The sequence below is a fragment of the Euprymna scolopes genome, chromosome 3, assembly GCF_053919585.1.
Source record: "Euprymna scolopes isolate OS-2025 chromosome 3, ASM5391958v1, whole genome shotgun sequence".
Lineage (NCBI taxonomy): Eukaryota > Metazoa > Mollusca > Cephalopoda > Sepiida > Sepiolidae > Euprymna > Euprymna scolopes.
In genome coordinates, this window is record NC_136484.1 from 19064714 (window position 1) to 19089713 (window position 25000).

Genomic DNA, 25000 nt, shown 5'->3' on the forward strand with positions numbered 1-25000 from the left:
CACCACTCCGAAACTGATGGTCGCTTCATGGAAAATGGTCCAAAAGTAGCCTGAAGCATTCCATACGTTTCTGTGGCATTTTTCCTAAGTTTAAAGCAGAATGTTCGGCATACCGTTTTTCTTAAGTTTACTCATGTCCAGATTGCGTTTGTGAAATTCAGCAGTTGTGACAATTAGGCTTTAGTAGGGTGTATTCCAATTTCTTCTGTAGCTGTCTATTTCAACCTGAAATCATAAAAATTGGTCAGTCATCTCATAAGATGTCTAGCAATAACATACTGAATTTTTAATAGTCTACAATTTTAAATACCTGTTCAAAAAAGCTTGGGAACTTATTGAAATTACCTAATATATATATATATATATATATATATATATATATATATATATATATATATACTGAGTATCAAATTATTAACGAGTTTGCATTTTTTTTTTAATATTTAAGACACGAGTAACTAAAAATCCATGAAACTTTGAGAAAGTGCTAACAATACTGTCCAGCTACTCCAGTCAGAAAATAAAAGTATTTAAAGCATTATTAGCGAAACTATGGCAGAAGATAGGAATATCTGTTGTTTTCAGTGTGTCAAGTTATTAACGAGGTTGGGAAAAAAAAACAATATACTCAACTTGTTTATTGAAATAATTTTCAAACATTAAATGAACTAGGAAAAATGCTTAGAACACAATAACTACATAGCAATTTTTACGTTGACATAATTAGTAGGGGATATGTGATCCATTTTATTAATGACTTGTAAAGGAGGTTGGTCCACAGAATTAGTAAAAGTTGTGATTTCGTCAACAGTTATTCCTCGCGATACCTCTTGGAGAGCATCCAAAAACTCATCTTTGCTCTTAAATTGGCGTCCACTTACATAGAGGTGTCGCTTAATGAGACTCCAAAGGTTCTCAATTGGTTTCAAATCTGGTTAATTTGCAGGCCACTCCATCTTCCGTAGTCCAGAGAACCCCAGCTGTGGCAAATACTCTTTTCTTTTGTTTGCTGCATGCGAGGGAGCATTATCCTGCATAAAAATAATGGTTCTTCTGAACGTCAACCTTTGCTTCTATAGTCACGGTTCAAAGTGATCCTTCAGAAAAGCTATGTAAGCATTTGACGTCATTTTTATGCATTCTGGGACTCTCCATGGGTCAACCAAAGTACCTCCGATACTCCCAGCCCAAATCATTATCTCACCACAACCTTGTTGGCGCCTTAAACGCTGATGACGATGTCGTCCATCTAGGGCCCATCCTATGCTCCGGCTATCTGGGCCATCAAGAGTGACATACACTTCTTCCGTGAACAAAACTTTGGAAAAATCCGATTTCATGTTGTCCTCTTCCCATTTCAATTGGTTTTGTATGTGCTGTTGCTTTAATGGAAGCTTTGTCACAGGCTTAACAGACTGTGCAACTTCTTTCAGAAGGCGACATCGAGTACTTTTTGAGACATTCTCCAATCCAGCTTGCTCAAAGACTTCTCGACTTGTCTGTCCAGGGTCCTTAACAACTTCACGTTTAATTTGGAGTAGAGAACAGCGTGAAACAACTTTAGATTTACCTTCATCAGCTCTCTTATGTTCCTTTGTGGTGCCCTTGACAAAATTCTTCACAGTTTGATTGTACCTTCCTATCATTTTCGATATTTAGAAGGTAGTTTTACCTTTTGCTAGCTGTTCTGTAATAGTACTCTTTTCAGAATTACTCAAACCACCTTTATGACCCATTTTATTGACGAAACAAACTGCCTTGTTATTAATTTGACAACCTTAAGTACCGTTCAGAAACTGGTAAAAAATGTTATCTCGTTAATAATTTTACACGTAGTGTTTATTTATATATATATATATATATATATATATATATATATATATATATATATATATATATACACACACAGACGGACTGTTTTGCAGTATTGCAATTCTTCAGTGCGGCTAGACTAGCACCTATCCCAAGCCAGGAATCGAACCTACAATATGAATTCTGCATCAAAACCACATAATTAGTTCTCGTAAAACATTTATAACTAGCCTGGGTGCCCGGCGTTGCCCGAGTGTTTGGAGCTGTGTGTTGAGCAAAAAGAAAGGGGTAGGAAAGCAGGCAGGCTCAAACCGGTACCCCGAAAGAGGAAAAACATCAAAATAAAACGTGACACTTTGCTGTTGCGCCTATCACCAAACCGGAAGTGGCGAAGGTTTAAATTAAGGCTAGTCAATCCAAAAGAGAGGATGACTTTCGAAAATATTGGTGAGAAAAAGCGGCCCGTCCTTATAGAAAAGTGACGAGTTGAGGGTGAAGAAATTAATATTTTTAGCCAATTTTTCGATATTTGTCGCCTGAAGTGTCAAGCTTCAAAACGACACCGATTTTGTGAAAATCCATTACCTTTGTCGAAAGTTTTGGCCAGACATAAAAACATACATACATACATTCAAACAGACAAGTGAGATTTATATTATATACGACTGCATATTTTCATCTATTTTAATTTATTCCCTGTTGGTTTTTACAGTTTGTTTTGCAATTTCTGTTATCATTTATGCCCACTTTGTTTTTTCTCAAACAGACATTCAATAATCTGATTAGTTTTTATATAAAGAAAATGTACAACAAATTTAACAGAAATGAATATTTTTAAATAGTCTAACTCATAAAACTCATTATGTCTGTCTATCCGTCTTTCTGTCTCCATATGTTCAAACTCTATCTCTCCCAAAACTAAAAGTCGAAGAACGGCGCTGGGGACCTCAACTCTAAAAACTGTCAGAAATTTGGTAGGCAAATTTTTTTAACAAATATATATACACGCATGCATAAATATATGTAGAAAGAGATTTTGTGTTTACTATAATTATTTTCATGTAAAATATCTGCATGAATATAATTATACGTAATAGTTAACTAAAGATGATCATCCCATAAGAAAACTGAAAAATCTAAGAGGGAAATAATTAAAATGAATGTTTAAAAGAATATGCAAAATAGCTACATCTTTTTCAGATGAATGCAATTCTACAAACCATGTATAACAAAGTTGTATTTTTTTTTAAATAAATAGAAAAAAAGGGTTTTTCATATGGATGTCAATACAAAAAAAGAATATTATAGAAGTATAGATTATACAAGTGTGATCTCTAGGGCTATGACAACAGCATATTCTTTTCATTGTTTGGACTCTCGAGTATACATCAGGCACAGTCAGACCCAGTTAATCAACAGAGAACCACATTACTCTATCTAAAAACATATAAGATATCAACGAATACACACTCGAGAGTCAAAACCGTGAAAAACATATGCTGTTGTCCTAGCCCTAGTGGTCACTACAAGACAAGGTTAATTATCAAGAATTATAAAATCAAAAATGATATAAAGTAGACAACCTAATTCGCAATTTCATTTGTCTGTTGCAAAGTAAATAAAGATACAAAAAAACTGTTTCATTACAACAAAATAAGTCTATATATGTGAAAAGAATGCACAGGAAAACGTCGGTATGGTTTTATAGATTATCTTATTTTTCCATTACTTTATTCTAGCTTAGAATTGGAGACTTACACAGGAAACAGACAGTTGTGAGGTGTTGTTGATTATATATTAAAATTCTCCAAACTCAGATATACATACGCTCTATATATCGTTTATATTTTTTATGTATTTTTTTTTTATTTTATCTATAATGTTAGATTTTTTCATTTCTCTTGTAAACGAAAAGTCTATAAATCGATCGGTTCATTTTTTTAACTTCCTGATTAGATACGTTGATGCAGTACGCGTGGTTTTAACATTGTTCGACCGGCTTAATGTGCTAAACTTTTCAAGAATCTAACTGTTTAAGAATCAATACATTTCTGCAATTGTGTCTGGAGACTGCAAGCTGTTTGTGAAACTCATCATGTTAATATCAGGCAAATACAAAGCGAAAACAAATGCTATTCAGCGTTCAATGTTTATTGGTTGATGAATGCAAATGCGTTGTGTATTTCGATTTTTTTAAGTGCGATACGCCAGTTTTTCTCCCTCCTCGTGAAAATAATAGCTTCAATGTGCCTCACTAGGACGAAACTAATGTAATTATTCTCATTTTAAGTTGATACAGAATTGAATTCTATTATGAGTATTTCATATTCACTCGTAAGTAGACCACTGCGAACGTGCGCAACCGGGTTCATTCATTATGTAAATGCAAAGTCTTCAACAAATTACTTATATTATGTTTGTGCATTTTGAAAATGAGAATTGATTATTCATATTATTTAGATCTTTCCGACTTCTGTTCTCATTTTGAGTGTAATTTTCACGACGTTTTCGTCGGTGTAACCTCCAATCTTAGTTGGCGACAAAAATTCGTAGCGTAGTTGATAAAGTATTAGGTTGGTGCAAAAATAATGTCGTTTATATATATATATATATATATATATATATATATATATATATATATATATATATATAGTTGAACGTCAAAAACATTCTTTTGCACCAACCTAATATTTTCTAACCATTCAGTTGTGTTACGGTTTTTGTGTCCTAGCCTAGGCGTAACGGAACGCCGCAAACATTAATTAAAAAAATAAAGAGTGAAAAACAAAAAAAAATTAATTTGAAAAAAGTAATTTTATTACAAAGGAAATAGAAAGGAAACGAATTACTAATAAGCTTTTTACAATCGTAGCAATACAAAGGGGAATAACTCTGTTTTCTAGTTATTTTCCTTTTGATTGAAGTAATTGTTTTTTATAGTGAAGTTTTTATATTTTTAGATATAAATGCTTTTGGTCAAATATAATTCAGAAAAATCCATATTTACCAGTTATTGATGAGATTTTTCTCTGTATCTTGCTGCCCAGTTCATCTGCTGTTAAACGACTAGAATTTTGCTTGTGATTTCTTCGGTCGGAGTCATAAGGTCTGGTCCCCTATGAACGCGTCTCAGTGCTGTATTATAACTGACTATAAATAGCAATCTTTCGCTATTTATGGTTGTCGCTAGAGAACGGTCTAGAGGAAACCGAAAAAGAATACTTTTCTGTTCCATTTTTTTTTAATCTCCAGAGACGCTAAAAATAACGTTTTACAATCAAATTTTTAAGTAATACATTTTCTATTATTTTATATAATCATTTATTGTTATTTCCTTTTAATTAAGTAATTTATTATATTTTCTTCTATATTATTATATAATATGTTAAGTATTTTTATTTTGTTATAATTATTAATTATATTATTTTTATCATATCTTATTTTTATTATATGCTATTATTTAGATAATATTAATTATCTTTTGTATAATAAATCATAATTTCTTCATATCGTTTGAGGAAAATATGTCCTCTTATGAATGTTGAAAAGTTACACTGTTCTGGAGGTTGAAGGTTCAATCCTTTTTGCATGTGACACTCGAAATACAATAGCGAATTACTTGGAACTTCCTCTGCCAAACAGAACGAGGGCATGCTAGCATCGTGAAATACATAAAGGGTTGCGTTCTAAATTCCGTAGAGATTCCCGAGTTCGACAGAAAGATTCCTGAGTTCGAAAAGATACATTTATAGGTTAATTACATCGAGCGAAACGTTGTTCAAATAACACACGATGAGAACAGTAGTATGAAGAAAGGGGGAGCAGCTAAGAGAATGCTCTCCTGGCTCGACATGGTACAGAATGTACTTCGGCATCTAGTGGACGATGTTCTTTTTCTCCTCTCTGTAACCTTTGTCTCACAGAAGAGACCTTGCCAGCCTCTTTCTGCTCTACTGTTATTTTCATGTTAGGTGCTTGACCAAACTTCACTCTATGGTTCCCCGGTAAGTCTTTCACAGCAAACACTCGAATATCTACAACAACTATCAGCAATTTCCCTTGCTCTCTATTTATACCTAAATCAATCAAATCTTTTAGGCTATTTTATAGCGAAACAAATTATTAGAAGCAATTCACTGTAAACTATTCATTGAACACAAGCTGCTGCTTTATAGCTGTGGAAACGTGTTTATGCCCTAATTAATTGTAAGTAAATGCGATACAGCAGACTTTAATTAAATTAATTATTCATTATAACACATGTGCTCCTTAAACGTTAGCGATGCCTCCGTTCGGTTTCAAAAGACAATGAATAACCCACGTAAGGGTATCTCCGCGTGTAATTGTGAGGCAAGGGTTGCGCAAAATCAACCGCAACTCTCTGCACTATTTGATTCCAGTGGCAGAGAGTAGTGCTAGATGATTGGAAACAATGCCGAGATAAGCAGAGAGCACATACAGCACCTGGAATTTCCAAATGATCATTAATTTTAGTACACTACCAGGCTCAAAATTGCTTCATTTCGTTAGATCATCAGTGTGTCAAGTGATTACGTCGTATCCTCAAACACTATACAACAATTTATTGAACACAAGTTGCCAAGTAGACATGTATTTTCCTATATTTCCCAATTTTATCACCCTATGTGAACGCTCTACGTTTTAATAGACTCTAAGTCGATTTATCGATTCCATAGTTTGAGTCCTTATCCATTATACTAGGCACCATTTAACAAGTTGTCGAAATTTTCAGTTGGGAAAAATGTAAAGTTGATGTTATTATAATTTATGTTGCCTGAATATATTTAAACAGATCCTCATTAATCATTTTACTTTTGAAAAGACATCAGAAAGAAATACAAGTTTTAGCATTAGTGTCTCTAAAAATCTGTACTTTTCCACATATTTATTTGCTGCTTTATTGTACTGCTCTGTCATTCAAACAATATTCGCACACAAAAGTTCAGGAAGAGCATAAAAATACATTTATTTTATGAGTATACATAAACATTAACTGTACACTACGAGGGGCAATAAGTAATGCCCCTGACCCACTTTCCATAGCAGTAGAACAACGAAACTTGGCACAGTTATTAGTCTTTCTCTACATAGGAACCACTCAGAGTAATGCATTTCTCCCATTGTTTGATGCAGCTCTGGAGACCGTTTTTGTAGAACACTCCAGGTTGGTCCTCCAACCACGACGTGACATCAGAAATCAAGGCTGCATCATTTGAGAAACGATTTCCTTTCAAAAACAACTTCATGGCTGGGAAGAGGTGAAAGAGAGTGCAAGGCCAGGAGAGTAGAGAGGATGGGGAAGGATTTCATAACCACACGCCCGTGCTTCTGATCTGGCGGCATGCGAGTTGTGGACCGGAACGTTGTTCTGCAGGAGGAGGGTACCTTTGCTGATCTTGCCTCGCCTCTTGATTTTGATAGCTTCCCTTAATTTCCTCAAAAGTGAAGCATAATAGGCTCCTGTAAGTGTGGTACCCTTTGCCAGGAAATCTGTCATCACTACTCCGTCCTGGTCTCAGAAGACTGTAAGCATGACCTTGCCAGCGGAGGGCTGCACCCTTGCCTTCTTTGGAGGTGATGAGTCCAAGTGCTTCCACTGCATTGACTGGGCTTTGGTCTCTGGATCATAGTCATGCACCCAGGTTTCATCCTGTGTAATCAGTCTTTTGAAAAACTTTGACTTATCTTCTTGGAACATCTCCAAATTTATCTTCGAGCACTCGACGCGTTCTTGCTTCTGGAATGGTTTGAGTAACCTGGGAATCTATCTGGCAGACACCTTATGCATATGCAAATGGTCATGAATGATAGTTTCCACAGACCCTGTACAAATCTTGACATCTTGGGCTATTTGGCGAATAGTAATACGCCGATCTTCCAAAATGGCAGCCTCAACTTGACAGACAGATTCCTTATCAATGGCAGAAGGGGAGGGCGACCAGGTCTGGGAGCTGTTTCCACAGACTTCCGTCCATGTTTGAATTCACGATGCCAGCGTTTTACAAGGTCATATGATGCGGCATTATCACCATAAGTTTCTTTCATTTCATCAAAAGTCTCCTGTGGTGTGCGTCCTTTCAAATACAAAAACCGTATCACTGCTCGACATTCAACAGGCTCCACTTCACACCTGACTTAGTTTAAACCACAATGAGTTCCGAGCTGTAGTTTGCCACATAAGCCGTGGGGATATAAATCATTGCACATGCAAAATTTCATCTGGATCAGACAACTAGAAGTGGGTCAGGAGCATTAATTATTGCACGCCCCTCGTACCAACATGATGTTCTCTCTGACTAACCGTTTCCAATGATCTGCACAAACACATTTCCCTTTTAAAGAAAGTAGAAAATGGCGCAATTCTTTCAATATAATTTCACAAATGAATTTAAGTAAACAAAATGAAAATAAAGGCTATTGTGATTTACATTCCGGAATTATTTAGATGAGGATTAATTTTTCGTATTATTTAGATGTTTCAGACTGTTTTCATCTTGGGTGTTTTTTTGTTGTTTTTTTTCACAATGTTTTGGTCTTTATAACCTCCGAACTTCTTCAGGTGTATCTTGTTGTAATGAATAAAGTACTTGGTAAAATTCATTTGTAAGTTGCACTGTTCTGGATATTGAAGGTTCAATCCTCAATGCGGGCGACACTCAAACTACAATTGCGAATTACTTAGAACTTTTACCTAGTCATGATTGTTGGACGAGAGCATAAATAAAGGGTTCTGTTCCAAATTCCATGCATATTCCTGTGTTTGACAGGAAGATTCCTTAGCTCGATAGGAAGATTCCCGAGTTCGACATGATACATTTAAAGAAGTTTGGAGATTACATCGACCGAAACGCTTTAAAATTACCACTCAAGATGAGACCAATATTCCGACGAGACTAAGTAATATAATTGGAATTAGTTTAATAATGCAGTAATTTAACATTGCTTTGTGACCATGTGCCAACCAAAATACCTAATAATTTTAGTCATGTTAAATCAGTATTTTATTGTAAACCGATTTTTTTGATTCAATTAACTGCTAATTATTTATCGCTCATACATCGCATCGTTTTTAAAAGGAAGCTAAATAGAGTTCTTTCTTTCTTTATTTTTTTGCACGTTTAAATCAGTAAAAAAAAATAGAAAGCGTTTATTCATTTATTAGGTGCATCCATACATCCTTACAAGAGGCGATGGCCGTCCGTTCAAATGTGTTGCGCTTTCTTTACAGTTTCGTCCACCACGAATAAGTTACTTTGCCATGTGGATGTAAGGAGTTTCTGTTTGGGACGATGTGTACTGGGAACTGTGTGAGGATATGAGCGAGATATTCACATTACATTTAAGCTTCTACATTTTAATACAGTTAGGAAAGCACGAAATAGGGTGGGAATTCCGAAGTCTAGCACTCCGGGTGAAAAAAACATTCTTATAGTAGAAGGCTTTCCTGCGTCTAGGTACCTCTACAGTGAAAGGGTAGGATTTTGCTGCTAGACGAGTTTGTCGGTGTATGTACCTCGAGGAAGCACATGTTCAATGCGTTCATCAGAAACACATTCCATTAAAGTATCCATAAAACGAATACAGGGATGCAACATTTCGGCTATGGAGAAGGAGTTAAGGCTTAGTTGAGACCTATTAAATTGAGTTTTTGAACCATGTAGTATTAGAGGGTGAGACTAGTGATAAATGCACTAATCCATATATGGAAACAGAACTTTATGGTGGTTTTGTGCATGTATACAGGATACTTTTGGGTGTAAGTTATTGCTTTGCACAGTAGAGGAAGGCCACATTTTTGCAGCAGCCTTAGCAATGTCCCCAACTTATATTGTTTGTGAATGCCTGCTGCGTTTTAAAAACATTTTAATTGATCGGTCACACTTTAGTTTAAAATATTATTTTTAGATGCGCCCACTGGTCTCGATGAAAGTTTATCTGCCAGTATGTTGTCACGCTTAATTTCGGCTTAGTATGTTATAGAACCAACACAGAAACGTAAATCGAATATTATATAAAAATATCGATTCTGAATTCGATAAGAAGGCGGACTTGAACGAGCCCCCCCCCCCGCCGTAAATTAATTCCTTTTCACGTTTTCTTATTTTTTTTTTTCTGCAGATTATCCTCGATAACTTAACTTTCATATAAGCAGGAAGAAATTTTTTTTAAGTTTATTTAATGAGTTTTAACGTGGGGAATCACTTTTAAATTATAGCATTCTATTAAATTTATATCCCACTTTTTGGTCAATCAGAATAACTAATCTTATTAAGCTATTTTGTGGTGTAAAAAAAACATTTAATAGAACGTTATAATTTAAAAGTGGTCCCCCCTACGTTAAAATTCATTAAATAAACTTTTTAAAAAATTCCTACAAATATGAAAGTTAAGTCTGTTATTCACGATAATATTATAGCAGAAGGGAAAGCTCGTTCAGGTCCGCCGAGAAGAATTTTAATATGAAAATCTTATTTCGGCCAACCAGAAATGAGGAATACTTACGCCTCCGCAATATTTGAAAGAAGGGCCGTTTCAATATTTCGGGCTTATCACTGAGAGCTGATCAAAGTCATATTTTAAACCAAAAGCCTGAATTTGCAAATACGTTTCTTAGTTTTCTATCAAATTGTCACTAGAAAGCACTCAGTAGCCCTCGACATTTAGATGGTATGGCGCCGGATAACGACTACTATAAACTTAATCATATAGTCATAAAAGTTACACAAATACATTTTTCTCGTTTGGAGCGTTCTAGGGAACACAGAAATACATCAATCGATCTAAAAACCTCCCTCATCTCACATCGCCGAATCTTACTGTCACAGTGAGTAGTGCTTCAACTCACCCAAGAGAAAGGACATCTCGCTATTGAAGTTAGTTTTGATTATTTTCACAGTTGCCATCTTGTTGTCAATAATTTTATTATAAAATATAGTTTTGTATAAATTGCTTTAACATTCTTTTGGTGATTTTTAGTCACACTAAATTTAATGGACGCATCTTCAAAATATTCGTTCTTGCTTTGTGACGAATTCGACACACACTTTCATTGTAAAAATATTCATTTGTTGTCGATGGGCTGCCGATTATAAAGGCCCAGAAGCTATTCGAGAATAAGAATCAACACCCAACTAGCTACAAGCACTATATACGATTTCCCCCACTCTCTACCTGTACCTAAATCTAAACGCAGATCCCATGAACAAAGCTTCTTTCTCAGAACTGCCCGCCTGTGAAACATTGTTTCGCTGGCCTGCTTCTCGGTTGAATACAACATAGTAGCCTTCAAATCCAATGCAAACAAGTTCTTGTTGAGCCGTCCACATAAATAATCAAATTCTACTCAATTTACACCATTAACGATTACTATGCTACCACCTTACATTCATTAACCCTTATCCTCGAGTGGTCTTCGGGCCTTGGCAAGTGGTAACTCCCAAGTAAAAAAAAAGATTTTAAGTTAGACAATGATTAATACAGGAAGACTAGACACAATGAGTGGAACGAGTAGAAATAACTAAAGAAGAATCGATTATCCAAGGCAACGACTAAACCACATTTATTTACATTAGACTTGAAAACAAAAATGTTTTAGTCAGTTGGAAAGTAGTCTCATGGTATTTTCTTCAATTGATGGGGTGTGCTATAAAAGGCATTTTGTTCGTGAAGGTTTCGTTTTGGGCACAGAGAGAGAAAGATAAGTTCTTTGCTGTGGTTGTAGCTAGACGAGTTCTTACTCTGTCAATTAAGCATCACATTTTTTTTTTACTTATAATTTTTAATGTTTAATTTTTTGATCGGAGTGCAATTTTCTATATAAGTTACACAAAAAATGTTTGTTATATATGTTACTAGCAAGGGCCGCCCGGTTTTGCCCGGTGGTAAAATTCACTTGAGTATGATATTTTAATTTGTCCAGATTTCATATATCTTATTATAGAGTTATGATTTCAAAAGTAAAAGTAAGTATTTGGGCGTTATCAACTAGAACCGAAACTGAAAGCAAAATTGTAGCATTCCAAGCTGGTGACGTTACCACTGTACCAAGGTAACACGCATATGAACTGATTAAAAATAAACTAAGATGAATGTACGAAATGTTCAACGATTTTTTACAATTTTGACCCTTTTTTTTTTTTTTGGATCCCTTAAAAACTATTTTAACCGGCTAAAGAACCATATATATATATATATATGTGTGTGTGTGTGTGTATATATGTGTGTGTGTGTGTGTATATATGTGTGTGTGTATATATGTATGTGTGTGTGTGTATATATGTGTGTGTGTGTATATATGTGTGTGTGTGTGTGTATATATGTGTGTGTGTGTGTATATATATGTGTGTGTGTGTGTGTGTGTATATATATGTGTGTGTGTGTGTGTGTGTATATATATGTGTGTGTATTTGTGTGTGTATATATATATGTGTGTGTATTTTTGTGTGTGTGTATATATATATATATATATGTGTGTGTGTGTATATATGTGTATATATATATATATATATATATATATATATATATATATATATATATATATATATATTGTAAGCATTAAAATATTTACAGAACACAAAGAAATTGTCATGTAGAAATTCTATGGAGCAAATTTCATTATCTAATTATCATTAACTACCAAACATTAAAAATCATTGTACTGATTTTAAAGAGTGCGGATCGATATAGCTAGTAACGATTTGTATTCTTATTCGCTTTAATAAAATACCATAGCAATCACGTTTTTAAATCATACAATATCTTTAAAAAACCCACACATATTTCGCGCTGAAATATGACTAAGCTTTCGGAATTCTTTAAATTGGATAATTATAAGACGCTGTATTTAAAAAAAAGAATTTTGATTAAAATCAAACAGAAATATCTTGAGAGACGAAGCCATACAAGTGAATGTCGAGGGTAATCGAGTACACCATAAATAATAGTCGTGTATCCTTGAACTCGTTTTTTTTTAAAGAAAGACAAATGTAGAATGAATGTACGATTGTGTGATTAGTTACAAAAGACGTTTTGGTTTGTAATATTTACATTTTATTCTATTTCTTTTTTAATATTTGTTTCTTTTAAATGTATAGTCTTCTTACGAGTAAGCTCATCTGTGTAGTATTGAGACGGGGAGTCAAAGTATACAAGGTACACAAATGTTGAGATGAATGTTTTTTTATTTGTTTTTTTACCCATTCAAATGATTAAAATTGTTATGTTAACTTTATTTTCTTATTCAGCTGGTGTGTCGACGCCATTTTATGTGAATGAGTACTCGTGTAGGCATGCGCACTAGCGAAAGCAGGAAGTTGAAGGGAGCTATGAAAAGCACGACAAAAGGTGTAAATGAAAGAAACAAGTGAAGAATTGAATAAAAAGAAAATAACCCATAAGTTCTAAGAGCTGCATAATGTCAGGAAAAAAGGATAAAAAACAAAAGAGTTAATAAAAGAAATGAAGCAATAGTAATTTTTAAAAAAACGCATAAATGGAAACAAGAAGAAGAGATAAAACTACAAAACACATTGCAACATGCAGAATAGGAACGTGTTATCGTCGGAATTTTCCGGGTAGTTTACGTACAACGCCGAAATATACCGTAACCTGCCGAAACAATGAAATCGCAGTGACCAGAAGATATCTGGTCACTGCGATTTCATTAACACATATCCTAGAGTGGCATCCTGGCCTTGATAAGTGGTGACTTCCATAGAAAAAAAAAACGCCATTCAAGAAAATATTATTTGCTATCACTGCTTTGTGACGTAAGCATATTTTCAAATGTTTTTACTAACGGGTCACCGCTTATTAGGTACGTGCAAAATGAATGCTGATGCTCAAAATGTATAAACATTTTGACACCCCCTCTCTTCACTAAAAATCCACAAACACAAAAAATCAGGAAATTAACCAATTTTAATGAAATTTTCAGTAATTATCAAATAATGATCGCGGAATATAATGAACCCATTATTTTTATTCGAGTCTTAAAAGAAATGTATTATTTTGTTTAAACAAAAAATACCTTTACTAAAGTTATGGTTTTAAGTAGTAAAAAAATTGAATGTATTTTTGCTTTTTTTATGAAAATAATGTATTTTAAATTGTAACAATAAAAGAAAATAATACCTACCGCTTATCAAGGCCCAGAAGCGATTTGCTATAGTGTGATTCGAGTAAAAATTATTCAAGAATTATTATGAAAAATATATTTATCTTGCTTTGAAAAGGAATAATTAATTTTTAATTCTGTGCTATCAGTTGTTTTTCAAAAGATAAATATTTGTGTATGAAACTTTACTGATAATGAGTAATATTTTAGTCGTCTTATAATTATGCATTGTATCTTCTTGAGTTAAATATTGTTTACACTACGCAGTTCATTCTTTTATTTATAAAATGGAGCAGCGTGTACGCGAAAAAAAATGACGAAATTTTCTTTCCGGCGTAAATTTCCCGGAAAATTCCTACAATGGCACGGTCTTTCTCATGCATAATTGTCGAAACATTTAATAGAAAAAAAGGAATAAAGTAGTTAAATCAAGGAATAAATGAATATGAATTATGAGAGGAACAATCCATAAAGGGAAGAAAACAAAAACAAGGAGAAATCGAAGTAAGGAAGAAAACAAGAAGAAAGTAACGTATGCATAATAGAATAAACGGAAACGCTTAAGAAATACTCATTTCCCATGTTTAAAATGAATTTAAAACCTATTATAAAAATGTGTAATAGCTGTAATATTCCAAATATTTTTGCGTCTCCATCTTGTTGTTAACGCTCAGAACTTGGCCTGCAGAAGCTTAGGTAATTTCTAATTCGCACTAAAACATATTGGCAAAGGTATAGCGGATATCTATTAGTGGCCTGGAAAAGCCGCAGCGGAGACAACCGGAGCAGCTAAATTGAAGCTGCATGCCAGGACACTATATATACAAATGTACGCAAATTTTGGCATATTTCATTGATTTGAAACTACAGGTTCTTTTTTTATACTAATTGTCATAGAATTGTGACTATAGAATAGTATTATAATCTTCAAAAAGCCTGCGAATTTTCATGTAGTTTTGTTCCATAGAACCAACGAAAAGAGCAGTTCAATATTCAATTTGGCTACGAGTAATATATATATATATATATATATATATATATATATATATATATATATATATATATACAATATACAAGCATGGCGCTCCGCATTGCCCGGTCACTTAAATATGAAATCTTGATTAATGCAGATTTCGTATTTATTATTATACTAGCGGGGGTACACGACGTTGCCCGGGTGTGTCGAGAGGTGGTGTAGTAAGGAACCTCGAAACAACAGTAGGCATCCCGGGTGGAGAGAGGTGTTAAAAAAGTGGTAGCAGGCAGGCTCGAACTCGTTACATGAAGGAGGAAAAGAAGGTGAAAAACTAACGTCGTCGCTGATGCGTCCATCACGAAACCGTAAATTGCGAGCGTTCGAATTAAGGGTAGCAAATCAAAAGGAGATGATAACTTGCGAAACTATTGACAAAAAACTCGACCCCTCCTTCTAGAAAACTGTCCAGTTATGGGTTAAGGAATTAATTTTTTTTATCAATTTTTCGATATTTGTCGCCTAAAAGACCGAGCTTCAAAACGATAATGATTTTGTCACGTTTCAACGCGTCTGTCAGAAGGTTTTTGCGAGACACAAAAACACGCACAGTATACATTTTTTATATTTTGCTAATATATATATTAAAGCTATTGTCTTCCTTATAGTAAGCCATGCTGTACCAGCTTGTTCAGATGTAAACAAAAAACAGAACATCTTTTTTTATTTAATCTTACTCTTAAGTTTTTTGTGCATATTATGAAAATATTTAAATGTACACACATGTTGAATTATTAATGAGATATTGTGTTGGTGCAAAAATAATGTAGTTTTTTGACGTCCAGCGTCAAATCAAAAAACGACATTATTTTTGCACCAACCTAATAACTGGGAATTATTTCTATTCCATATTTCGTGCATTATATAATTGAAGAGTTCGAATGCAAAAGCGATAAACTAAATTAGTTTAAATTGGGATATTAAACATAAAAGTACGAATACATTAAATTCCAAATTTTTAATATTTAATTTCGTAAAAATCCACCAGAATGGTTTTCGGTATTATAGCTATTTATTTTGTATCTTCTAAATTTAAATAAAATTTTGCGATTGAATTATGTACATTTTGTTTATTCTCTTTGTTAAAAGCACGCGTGTTTAGTTTTTATTTAATTACTTCTTTTAAGTACTTATACAAGCGAACACAAGAGGTATTTTCTTATTAAAGACATGTGAATTATCAAGGCTAAGAACCATTCAGGGATAAGACAGTTGAAAGATAAATGATTGAAAGTTATGAATGAAATAAAGAAAACTTAATGACTTATCAAGACAGCTTGCGACAAGTATTTTATATACTTAGTTTCGAGGCGACTATATTAAAGCTGGCGGGAAAGTAATCCCGCAATGATGTGTTTTTATGCTTAACCTCTGCATATGAAACTTAGCATAGGCACATAGATGAAGAAGACAACATTATTTGCAGTTTTTGTAGAAAAGAGTTCTTGCTGTGAATGAAGGCTTATTTTATTTGAAAGCAGAGAAAAAATGTGCATGTATTCCTATATATGATGGTGTTATATAGTTGAAACATGATTTTTAGGCTTGGTTGAGTGATGAAATACGTCACTGTTTCTGGTGATTGTTTCGTAATTTTGAAAATGGCGTTTATCACGTTTTGCATTCAAACTTTACAATTGTACTTTCTATAACAGTTTAATGAGATCCAATATTTTAATGTTTCTCTCTTTTTATTTTTCAGGTAAGTGAAATCGGCGTTTATTGAATCATTAATGAAAAGGTTTGTCTTGATATTTTTTTTATTATCTCCCTTGTATTTTGGAATGTAATGCAGTTTGAGTTAACCACAACTTCTTAAGTCAAATAAATGTGTGTTCTTTTATATTGCATATAAGCCTTCATCTGAATAATTACACATTCTATCGTTATTTTTCTTTTGTTTTTTTGAATATTTATTGAAGTCATATAGGTAACCGAGTATCATAAAACAGCCCTAATGGTAATCTTCTTCGCATTCTTCTTTTCGTCTGCTTCTGAGGATCCGAGGGTCAATAGGAAGATTATCCCTGGCTGAATGCCCTCTGGTCACTGTGCAGACCTATCCTCGATATTCACACTTTGCGATACCCAGCAAGAGGATTCTTGGGCAGATGATGCTTTCCTCCTGTTTGTCCTCTGCGGCCTTTCTTCTGTTGAACTCCAAAGCCGCAGTGCTTCCCTTTAACAAATCCTTTCAACTGTCATTGACTTTGGTCCTGCCTTTCTAGTCTTTCTCTGGGATGTCAACTGCGCGCTGCTTTCTATTCCGCTGATCTTTGCAACACTTAAGCGGAGCGCCTCTGTCCCATTTGCCCTGGCACAATTCGCCATAGAATACGGCTTTGGCCAATCACATGTCATCCATTTCAGACAGGTGTCCATCCCAACGAAGCTGTCTGGTCAGAAGCACGACCTCAATACTTGTCATATGCAGTATCTCCAGAACTTCATTTTTGTTGATGTAGTTCTGCTACTTGCTGCCTATGATGGAACGAAGGCATCGTTAGTGGAAACCTTTCAGAAACTGCACTTTTTTATTTTAGTAATAGCATTGGTTTAAATGTTTTGTTTACGAAAATTATTTAAAGTTATTATTTATTTAATTAATTTTTAATTTAAGTTTTATTCAATTTAATTTATTTAATTCACTTATTATTACCCGACATGAGTTGCGTTTAAAACCGGAAATAAGCTTTATTTATTTAATCTATGAGAATTATTTTCTTTATGATTTTCATAGATGAAGATGGGTTTGTTTCATGTTTCCATAAATCCAACAAGGTAAATCGTAACAATTAAGGATAAACGGTGTATTTTTAATAGTATACGACTAAACCTTCTGCCCGGCAATGTGTTTCGGCATCAGAACGCCGGGTATATACAGCTAGTACACACACACACACACACATATATATATATATATATATATATATATTATTTTTAAAAATAAAATAATATATATATACCGCTCCCCATGTGGGGGTACCAAATTGGTTAAAAGGGAAAATTATTCCCAACTCGCATTTGGGTAAAAAAATGCACTTTCGTAAATAATTGAATTCATTCAAAACATATCGCTAAAACCAAAACAAAACAACATCTATATATATATATATATATATATATATATATATATATATATATATATATATATATATATTAGTGTTGGGACGATTATTCGGAATCGGGATCGGGAATCGGAAAAATCGGAAGATTTAGGGGTATCGGAATCTGAAAACTGATGCTTATATTCCGATACCAAAACGATTCTTTTAATTGTCTTCTTTTATTTGATTTTTTTTTTAAGTAAAATCTTCCATTGCTGGTAATAATGATAAAATATTAAATATTTATTGATTTTAAATTACCGGTAAAACTAAAATCGATAGATCACTCTCCACAAGTATATTTTGACGTTTAGGAAAATATCTGAATATGTGTTTTTACGAAAATCGGGGGAAATAGTTAAATAATTAGAGATTTATAAAGAATTGGAATCGGGAAAAATATTGAAATCGTCCCATTATTACTATATATATATTGTAAAAGTTGTTTTAAGATGCATATATATGCGCGTGTGTGCGCATTATAGAGTAATTTGAAATTCATCAAATGACGTTATTGTCCTATATAGTTCAACTTTCTTCATGACAAGAACATAACAGCAAGAAGAGAAATAATGGCAAAACTGTCAATGCTAAGCATTCGTAGTAGATTGATGAAAAGTTTCGAATTCACTCATTTCCATTCATAAACAGCCGACACTTATGCGCGTTAATAACTATATGGAAGTCATGCTTCTGCTCTGTTTCGAAATCAATGTTGACTCTGCGCATGCGCATACAATACCACGTTCAACTGCTGGCCAATATCACATCTTTTGTTTACGTAAGTTGGACGCCATTGAACGTGGCATAGCGGTTCAAAGATGGAAGATGGGGCCACTTCACGGTGATTTGACTTGCGTTGCGATGATTCCGACTGAATGGAGTTCATGAACCCATTTTTCATTTGGAGATGTAGATGAAGAAACGAAGAAGAAACGGATAATATAAAAGATGTCAGGTTTAAATTGCAAGGAATTAGATGGGCTGATAAGTAGAAGGGGCTATCATTGGGATAGAAAACAGAAACGAAAATACAGGGGAGGGTTAGGGTTAAAAATGATAAAGATGAAATTAATAAGTAGGAAGAGAGGGAATACAACGAAAGTGGTTGACTGGTTCATGACGTTGGAACAAGAAAAAAATATAACGGAGATCTAAGTAAGAAAGAATGAAATACCGCGTACAATAAAATAAAAAGATGGTTGATAATGGAATATAAATTGATGGAGTGAAGAAATAGAAATAATGCTAGATACAATGATTGAATATGACACGGACTCTTCTATTTCTATTTAATCAACCATCTTGGATTCGATTGTCGGATTGTGATCAACTTTCTGTTGTCACATAGTTATATTTTTGCTTTATATATTATTAATAGTATATAATATATTAAAATATATGAAAATCTAATATATAAAACTCACTATGTCTGTCTGTCTCAATATTTTCAAACTCTATCTCTCCGAAACTAAACGTCGCAAAGAAGCGCTAGAGGTCTCAGATGATTGAAGTTTTATGTACCGTTCTTTTATGGGGTCTTTAGCCGGATGAAATAGGTTTTAAGGGGTCAAAAAGTGGCACAATTTTTTATTTTTTTAATATAAGATATTTTTCTATATCCATTTTAGTTTATTTTTACTCAGTTCATATACGTACCACGTTGGTACAGTGGTAACGTCTACTGTTTTGAATGCTACAGTTTTGCTTTCGGTTTCGATTCTAGATGATGGCACCGAAATATTTTTTTTTTACTTTTGAAATCACAACTATAATCCGAAATCTGGACAAATTAAAATATCATAAGTAAGCGTATTTTATGCCCGGACAAAGCCCACCCCCGCCGCACCCAGGCGGAGATAACAATTATTTTATTAGTAACCAGTATTGTAATCGATTTGCTGACAATCTTGATCGCCATATCTGAAAGAGAACAAGGTGTAAATTTGGGGGATTTTTAAATGTTACTAACTAAAGTGTGATCTGTTGGGCTTCAATTAAATTGTTTGAATCGGAGAAGTTGAGTTTGTAAAACCAATTACAATTTAAAAAATAAAAAGGCAAATTCAAAAATAAGCGTTCTGTTAATTATATCTCCAACTCTCTTATCTTCTCTCTCTCTCTATCTCTCTCTCTCTCTCTCTCTCTCTCACACACACACACACAGAAGAGACGTTGCAAGCAGATATATCTTCTATAATATAAAGCGGAACGTCTGTGTCTGGTCACGAATAGGCTTCTATATGGTTGACTATTATAGAAAACTGATCACATAATGATAGAAGATGTATCGAGACACAGGAATGGGTATGTTTGATCTGGCATAATGATGATTCATTAAAATTGTGGGGTTTGCGTACGCGCCTGGTCCACAAAGTATGGAAATAAAAAATTTAAAAATTAAAAAAAAAAACGTTTACAAGTGTTTTTGATATAGATGTACATAATAATACTTTGATAAGTATGTTTTAACTTAAATAGGTATGGTATAATAAAATTGTGGGGTCTGCGTTCGCGCCTAGCCTCCATAATATGGAAATAGGCACAAACTTTAATAAAGACTTTTCATATCTATCTGCGTAAGTATACTTTGATAATAATGTTTCAGTTTGAAGAAATATGGTATAATAAAATTATGGGGTGTTCGTTCGCGCCTGGCCTCCATAGAATGGAAATATGTCACAAAGTTTAACAAGGTTTTTTTTTAGAATATTGTGATAACTGTTTCAGTGTGAACAGGTATGGTATAATAAATTATGGGGTTTATCTATTTTACTTTTACTTTCATCATATTTTGCTTTGGTTTTGATACCCCAAATTCGAAGCTATCTCTTTACAACCCTTCCTTTTCATAACCTATCATACTTTCATAAATCAGAGCCCATTTTCTGTAGGCTGTTTTTGAACCCAGTCAACGATGGGTACTTTTGCTAGTATACATATATAAACATTTTCGGATGTTTAATTATTATATATGTAAAGTGAATTCACCTTAATATAATTCTTGGCAAAATTAGTTGCTGTTTGGTTGGTTGGTTTGGTATAAGCGGTAGACGTTTGAGATGGAGCTATAGGGTAACTAGGGATTGGTCTTTACCTTAAAATTAACTAAGTTGCTTTATGTTAACGTCTTCTTCCATGATTAGGTGAGTGTTGTTATTAATTGGGGATATGTTCGTTTATAGTGAGTATAGTTATTGATTTGTAGTGTATCGAGATCACTTTGTATCCAATTTCCCTTTACCTTGGTTCAATTAAATAAGATATTGGGAGTGAGGGGTTATGAGTTTACGGTTACTATTATGGGGATGGGATCACTATTAGTTTTTTTATAGTTTACTTAAAGCGTAATTACCAAAGTGCTTGCAGTTTATAGCCGGTCCAACTTTTACATTTAATAATTTATCCCGGTCCTTAAAACTAAGAATTACATATTTCTCCGCTAAACATAAGTTACAGGTTAGTAAACTACATGTTTTAGCCTTTCTGAGAATTTTCCATTCGATTGAAGGTGTTTTGTTCGCTTCGATTAGCTTCCGGTAGTGTACTGAGAATGGCGTGTCTGTAGCATATGCTTTATTATTCATTGATAGTGTCGAAGTTTTCAAGATCATTGAAGTGCTAGTGTTAAAGGTTATGGACGTGCTAACTATGTAGAATCTTTCTGTTTCCGGGTTTTCTACGGTGCATATTCTATCCTGGTATAACACCGAGAGCGTAAGGCGAGTATTGCTTAGTGGGCATTCGCTAGGTTTTTGACAGTTGCAGGACTTTCCATTATAACTATCATTAGAGTCAATAGTTAGATTATTTTTCCTTAATACTTTCTTATTATGCTTTTTATAATTCTCTCTATGTTTTTAGTACAGCTGTAACTAAGTTTTAGGGTATTTTTATTAAAGATTTTATGTAGTGTACTGCTAGGTGGGGAGTGTTTATCTATCAGATGAAAGAAATTTATTCCAAAGTTTCGTGTTTACCCTTAGGTTGAAGAGGGAATGAACCAAATTATTTTCTTTCTTCGATTATAAGATCTTGTTGTATTAATATTAGTGCTATTGTATTTAATGTCGACATTTTTATATCCACTATTTTTAGCGCGTTGTTATAAATATTTTTGTATCGATTGAATATTTCCTCACTGAAGGAGATATTATTTATCCTATATTCGATTGATTTAGGCATGTGTTAAATGATAGAGGGTGGATGGTTGGAGTATGGATGGGTATATGTGGGGGGTTTGTTTTACTTAGCGTATGGTTTGTAGGTAAAAATGCACTTCCGTATAAATTATTGAATTCATTCAAAAAGTATCGCTAACAAAAACGAATAAAAACATCTACATAAAGATTACGGAATTTCCATTACTAACGATTACTTTATTGTCCAATTGTCTACTGTACACTCTTTAACCCTTATCCTCGAGTGGCCTCTTGGCCTTGATAAGTGGTGATGCCTTTGTAAAAAAAAATGAATTCTCAATTAATCCAATAATGTCCCCTAGTTGAAAAAGCGTAAAAAAGGGGTTTATCACTTTGTTCCGTTTCTAATATCCTTCCTCCCGCAGACAATATTCAAAGATTAATATTTTATTACTTTCTATCTTATTTATTCAATAATGTTACTCATGTTTTCTTTTGTTTTTTTGTTTTTTGTTTGTTTTTTTGTTTTTTGTTTGTTTTCTTGTTGTTGTTGTTTTTTTGTTTTTGTTTTTTGTTTTTGTTTTTCGTTGTTGTTTTTTTTTTTTTTTAGTGTCCACTACTTCATAACGTGTTCGGTTTAAAGTTGTACATGCGTGCATTACCGACATTTGTAATATAATACATTTCCCTGGTAGTTCTAAGATGTTTCATGCTGAAATAAAAGAGTGACGACATCAAATTAATATTTTTTGTTGCCTTTTCTCGCATTCTTCATCCAAACTTGATGTTCGGTGTTGTTTTGTTTTTTTTATCTTCGTCACCATGGGCGTTTCTGAAGAGAAAATTTTTCAACAAACAAACAAAAATAAAATAAATAAACACAACAGCATTTTCGGTTCCACAATTGTATTTCAAATTCGCTAAAAAAAGGAAAGAATAAACCACGATCGAAAAGTAGCTATTCTAAGTATCCTACGCTTTCTCTCTATGGTTATAGGAAGGACACTGTTCCCTCCGGCCGTGAAAGCACGTGTGAACACGACATAATCGTCAAGAGAAAAAACATGTACGCTCTTCTCTCGCCCATGATGTCATTCCCATGCAAGCCCAATTCGTTGTCACCATAGAAAGTTATTAGCGAAAACTACGCAATATTTCTTTCCTATAATCAGTAATCGTCGCGAAGAGAAAAAGCGTACAGGTAGGGTGAGTCGACTCCACAGTCACCTCTCCTTACAAAATATTCACTGTGAATTCGCAATTAAACAAGAACTCTCACTAAAATAGCAACCTGTATTCATTTTTTTACTCTTCTTCACCACAAAAAGGGCACATTGTTACTTGAATGTAAGGGACTACTATTTGGGACTATATTTACGGAGATACTATATACGAAGCTGAGCAGCGAGATGCCTATTCACATTACATTTAAAGCTCTGCATGTCAGTACAATCAGGAAGCAGAAGACCGGGAGAAAATTCTTAACTTTAACAGTTCGAAGGAATAAATATTTAGACTTTTCGGTATCTATAGACTTCCACAATGAAGGGGTGAGACTTTGCTTCTTGTCGGGTTAATCGAACATATGTACGTCGAGTAGGGCACAAGTACTATGAGTTAAAATACTTGTACAACAGACACACGGATGCATCCTTCTAGTGATCGGACAGAGGTCGAAGCTTGGCTGATAGTGCGGGACGTATTATTTGATCCTTAATATTAAATAACCTTCCACTTTTTAAGCATTCTAATTCGTGTTTTACTTATTCCTATTAGCTCATTTTTCCTGTGTGCTTATCTCCCTGTCTATTCCACGCGTATTAGTTTCCTATCCGCCATTTTGGATTGTCAAAACAATAATTCGCCAACAAATTTATCTTTTCTCTCCCAGCAATTGAAATATTGAAGCTTTTTAATTAATTCCTCATTTGTTCTTCTTTATTCCTGATCAGTTTTCCTTCCACAATTATATGTTCGTCGCCATATTTCATCTAACCCTGTTGTTCCTCCACGTATTCATGAAATTGGAAATGCAATTAGTATTTTAAAATAAAGCGTGATTACGCAACCTTTAGAGATACGATTTTCATACACTGAATAAGCTTTCTAATCGAGGCTTTAAATTGTCATACACTGAATAAGCTTTCTAATCGAGGCTTTAAATTTCAATCAGGCGATATCAAATTGTCCGTCTGGAATATTTAAAAAGATCATCTGACTGAAACCTTGAACGTTTTTTATCAACGAGTTTGTTTTGCTGCATGACTTAATTACTTTTGTTGACTTTCAATAGTAACGCAATGTTTATGAATCAGTGCGTTATATAACTAGGGCTGTGACAACAGAATATTATTTTCATTCTTTTAACTCTTAAATATATATATCCGACTCAGTAAGACACAGTCAATCAACCAAGAACCCCATCAGTCTATATAAAAAAGGATATTAACGGATATATACTCAAGAGTCAAAACAATGAAAAGAATATGCTGTTGTCACAGCCCTAGTAATAACATATTTTGTGCTTGTTACTGGCATTTGGGTTCTTTTTTATTCGAATATTGGCGACTTAAATATAAGAGGGGGGGGACAGAGTGGCGAGAGAAAGATGGGAAACTCACGCACACGCATTGATTATTGACTTTTTTTTTCTTTTTTTGCAAGTGATTATTGTGTTTTGACACTTTCGGGTTGAGGACTAAGTTTGTCAAATAATAATGAGATAAATTAACACTTCTACCCTACCATAACTGGATTAATCAGAATAATC

The 25000-nt window shown here is 33.8% G+C and overlaps 1 protein-coding gene across 4 annotated transcripts in view; it reads left to right on the plus strand.

The window, feature by feature from the left end:
• LOC145253291 (neuronal calcium sensor 2-like) overlaps positions 1–25000 on the plus strand; it is a 570463-nt gene that overhangs the window by 311541 nt on the left and 233922 nt on the right. For 2 of the 4 annotated variants that reach the window (XM_080112923.1, XM_080112922.1), the window contains one exon: positions 16684–16722. The exons of the other annotated variants lie outside the window; for them this stretch is intronic. The gene's annotated coding sequence lies outside the window, so the exon portion shown is untranslated. The remainder of the gene's footprint in view (positions 1–16683; positions 16723–25000) is intronic. 4 annotated transcript variants of the gene reach the window in all.